Genomic DNA, 4,851 nt, shown 5'->3' with positions numbered 1-4,851 from the left:
ATTGGGTTTGGTAAAGTAGAGGGTCAGCAAAAAGTAATGACTGATTGATTGATGCAGTGTCTGCAGCAATGGGCTCAAGCCTAGCAATGATCTGAGGATTCCTGGAGACCGGGCACTCTTTGGTTCTATTGTTCATAAGATCACTATGAATTGGAACTGATTAATGACACCTACCAACAATATCCCTAGCACTGGAAACTGCCACGGTAATTCATAAATGTTTGGAGATAATAAGGTATGGAACACTGAAGTATTTTTATGAGGGAGTTTTGAAACAAAAGGATTCCTTGTACTGAACATAGACCCCACATCATCATCATTGAATCATCGGCCACAACTTTGACAGTGACATTAAAACCTAAGACCTTACATGCTCTAGGCACTGTTCTCAGCACTGTACATGGATCAATTCATCTTATCTGCACAATAACTCCATGAGAGAAATAGGAACCTAAGACCTTACATGCTCTAGGCACTGTTCTCAGCACTGTACATGGATCAATTCATCTTATCTGCACAATAACTCCATGAGAGAGATAGGAGTGTGGTCCCATGGAGCTAATGAGGAAGCAGGTAGAGAAAGGTCAGGTAAGTTGCTCAAGGTCACCCTCCAGGGACAAACCGCAGTTCCCATCTTAAATCACTGGGCTGTACTGAAGGACAGCCACGACTGTTTGACAGGGCCGTCATAACTGGGTGCTTTTGACAGACCTCACCCCTTAATAATAGTTTTTAGAAAAAAGTAGATTTTACAGTTAATGTTCAGGCCCAAGATCCTACCATTTAGGGTCTGGAATAGGAAATAAATAAGGAACTCCTTTCAAGAAGCGATTCTCTCGATGACAAAATTCACAGATGAACCTTCAGTGAGTTACCCAGGTGAAACGTACCCGGTGGCAGCCCTCCTGCTCTGTGGTTTGGAGTGTGACCAATGAGATCAAGTGATAAACCCCCCTTCCTGTATGTCATGCGGAAGGAAGTAGCCAATGTACAGTATAATCAGTCAACACTGACTGATTAGCTAGTTAATTACAACCTGTTTTGCAAGAATACGTACATAAAAGTGTAATGATTCAATTTTGAGTAGAATATAACCCTGCCCTCAATCCTTCTACACACACACCACGTACGTGAGGATGACTGGCTTCTCTACCAAGTAGAATTGGTGGGTTCCTTCAGTGTCCCTCTTAATCCTCTCCAGTGCCAAATATCTCCCATTTATGACCAGAGCTTCCTCTTGGGCATCCAACATTAAAGACCGTATTTCCAGCTCTCCAAAGAAGTGGAACAGGTTGTCGCCCAAAGTGTCATTGCTCTGAGATTAAATCCTGAGGCAGCTCTTAACTCCTCCTACTCAGGCTGCTAAGGCCCTGTGTCTGAGTGAGATGCTGCCATCATAAAATAATTGTTAGTAGATCTGAGGGATACTAATGAACCAGAGAGTTTTTTTTAAGTGTCAGTAGTGGAATGATCCACCCTTTTAACTTGCAAAGGGTGAACAGAAAGCTACTATAGTTCTCTAGGACATTTATAAAGAGTTATCTTCACCTTGAGAAGAAACGGAGTAAGAATAAATGTCCACTTGAACCAGAGATTTATAAAATGTTCCAAATATATTTATTAACCATAAGGTATTACTTCAAAATTTGTCCTGTTGTGCCTTGGTTGAGGGATATGTGCATGTATATGATATGGACAGGCAGGATGCATTGCTATTAGACAGTACGCTCCGTAAGTGCAGGGATGGTGTCTCTTTCATTCACCGCTGGATCCTTAAGCCCTAGATCAGAACCTGGCAAGCAATCTGTTTTCGGGACAGAGAAAATGCTTTTGCATAGCTGTGGGGAAAGGGAAGTCTCCCCAGTAAGTATCCACTACAATGGAGAGCCATGCAAAAGCGATGAGGATTGTTCATGAGAACACTTGAGACACCCCTGGGGCTTCCATAATTACCGGACCAGGTTTGAAGGGAGCGGGAGACCCTATAATAATGAGTAGAGGCAAAGCTTGAGAGACACTTTCCCTTAACTCAACCTCTGCTGGGCTTCTGAGGCTTGGCCCGGAATGAATTGCTTAAAATTACTGTAGCTCTCATTTGACTATTACTGGAGTTCTGATCACCGCATCACAAGGACAGGAGTAGGGAAACTCATCCTGGATGGGAAAACATAAGCATTTGAGAGCTAACTCTGTGGAGAGTGGGATCCTGCCAGGGGAGCACAGACTTAAATTGTTGTTGTTGCTGTTGTTGTTAGCTACCATCGAGTCAGCTCTGACTCGGAGCAACCCTACAGACAACAGAAGGGAAGCCTGCACCTCCGTGTGCCATCCTCAGAATGTTATGTTTGAGCCATTGCTGCAGTCAATACCTCAGCACTTCCCCGGGACAGCTTCCCCCTTAAACCGGCCTCCTGCTTTACCGAGCATGATGTCCTTCCCCAGAGACTGCGCAATCCTGACAAAAACGTCCAAACTCACCCTCTCCACCTCAAAGGAGCGTCCTGGCTGTACTTCCTCTGAGACAGATATGTCTGTGCTTCTGGCCGACCATGGTACTCTAACTCACTGACACCATGGCTCAAAGGAAACCTTCCTCGCAGGGCTTCCTTAGCTACTGTTCAGCTTTCATTGTCAACTGAGAGCACTGAAATACCTTCACAGTGACAGACACGCTGCCTCTTTAACACTTTAAAGAGCCCTCTGACAGCAGATCTGAATTATCTTCAACAAAATTGGACGTACATGTGTTATTAATGATATTGTGCAATAATTTCCTCATTCTGGTGGATCATCTCTCTCTCTCTTTCTCTCCCTTTTGAATAGGCACAAATGTGAATCTCTTCCAATTGGTTGGCCAATTAGCTACCTTCCAAATTTCTTAGCATAGATTAGTGAGTGCTTCCAGAGCGCATCAATGTGCTGAAACAACTCAATTCGTATTCACTCAATTCCCGAAGCCTTGTTTTATTTATTAATGCTTACAGTGCCACTAGTATTTCTTCCTTTAAATTTCCTCAATCCTTAAAATATTCTGATTCAGCAATTGGGAATGGTGAGGGTAAATAGAGACGTAAGGTGATTCTCAACCCTGGGTGCACATGGGAATCATCTAAGCTTAAAATATTGATGCATGGGGCCCATCTCCGGAGATTGGGGCTTAATTTATCTGGATGATTGCATTGTGCAGACAAGGTCCAGATTACTACTCTCCTGAATCACTAGCAGAATCAAATGGGTAAGAACAGATCTAGTAGCAACAACATGAAATATTAGAAAGGAAAACACCCTCTAAACCATAAAGAAGATATTCTAAAGGCAAACAAAACTAAGTGCCACAGCACAGCGAGGATGCAAATTTACACCTGGAGAACTGCCTTGACCTAAGGAATTAGAAATGTGAATGCTAAAACTTAACAACAGAAAGACATACTGTATTAGTCTGGGTAATTTGGAGAAACAAATTTACAGCAACTCATGTATAAGAGAGTTTAATGTAAAGAAAGTGTGCCTCACGAAAACATCCCAACCCAATGCTGCCCAAGCCCACAAGTCCAACATTAACCCATTAACCCAACACCAGTCCACAAAGTCCCCCACCTCACAAAACAGAGGCAATGATGCCGACTGCAGGAGGAAAGCTGAGTCAGTGAACGAACAAGCATCTCAGCACTAGCAGGGGTCTCCACAAGGCTGCTCCAGCACTCAGGGCTGCATTGGGATAGGTCCATGTGGCTTCTCCTTGGGGATGTCTTGTAGGAAGTCAATCTTGCAAGCTGAAGCAGGGAACTGCTAAGGCAGCTGCACCCTGGTGCGACCATCACAAAGCAAGAGACCCAAGAACTAGAAAGGCGAGGGTCACCACCCATTTATTCCTCTGCCTTTCAATTAGCCCCAGATGTGATTATCGGCCAGGTTGGCACAATTAACTAACTCACATACCATCCAGGCCACACACACACACACACAAAAAGTGGGCAGAGGACTGGAGAAAACATTTCACTAAAGAAGCTATTCAAATGGGCAACAAGCACATGAAATGTTGTTCAAAGCCATTAGCCATGAGGCAGATGAAAATCAAAATCACAATGAGATGGCACCTCACTCACAAGGAACAGTGAAGATGGGAAACAGTAAACAGACCTTGGCAAAGTGGTGGCGAAACTGAACGCTATTGCTATTAGGAATGTACAATGGTAAAGCCACTGTGGAAAAGTTTAGTAGGGCCTCAAAAAACTGAATGTAGAACTTTCCTGTGACCCAAGACTCCGACTTCCTCTAGATGCTTATAAGAAGTGACCGTCAGAATGCACACCACATCTTGTACAACAATGGCTCCCCCGGCGTAACACTGCTTACAACAGTCCAAGGTAGAAAGCCACAACGCCCATCCACAAATGAACTGAGAAATAAAAATGGGGTCTATGTGGACTGTTACTCAGCCCCAGAGACAAATGAAATCCTGATGCACACCACAACTAGGGGCAAAACATGCCAGCGTCAAAGCACAACAAACACTGCATGGTTGCACTTACATGAAATAAGCAAACATAAAAATGATTCTTAGGGGTTAGTCAAGGTATGAGGGAGGGGGGAACAAAGAGTTTTGTTTAGGGGCCATTGAGTTTTAGGTGGGGGAATAATATGGAAAAATAAAGAGATAGCAATTGCCCAACATGAAAAAGAGAATCAATGCCACTGAATTACACATGCAGAAATTAAATCAGGGGATTTTTAAAAAATTTTATCGTTTCATTAGGGGCTCATACAACTCTTATCACAATCCATACATACATCAATTGTGTCAAACACATTTGTACATGGTGTCTCTTTCATTCACCGCTGGATCCTTAA

At 43.4% G+C, this 4,851-nt stretch overlaps 1 non-coding gene across 1 annotated transcript; it reads right to left on the bottom strand.

Annotated features, from left to right (window-relative positions):
• Positions 1 to 1,451: 1,451 nt before the first annotated feature.
• LOC115871623 lies at positions 1,452 to 1,581 on the bottom strand. The gene has a single exon (XR_004047386.1). It is a non-coding gene; the product is annotated as a small Cajal body-specific RNA 24 (non-coding RNA).
• Between the last annotated feature and the right edge of the window lie 3,270 nt (positions 1,582 to 4,851).

The sequence above is a fragment of the Echinops telfairi genome, unplaced genomic scaffold, assembly GCF_000313985.2.
Source record: "Echinops telfairi isolate 266 unplaced genomic scaffold, ASM31398v2 ScPeMD7_7356;HRSCAF=8355, whole genome shotgun sequence".
NCBI lineage: Eukaryota > Metazoa > Chordata > Mammalia > Afrosoricida > Tenrecidae > Echinops > Echinops telfairi.
This window is presented reverse-complemented; position numbering and strand designations above follow the sequence as displayed.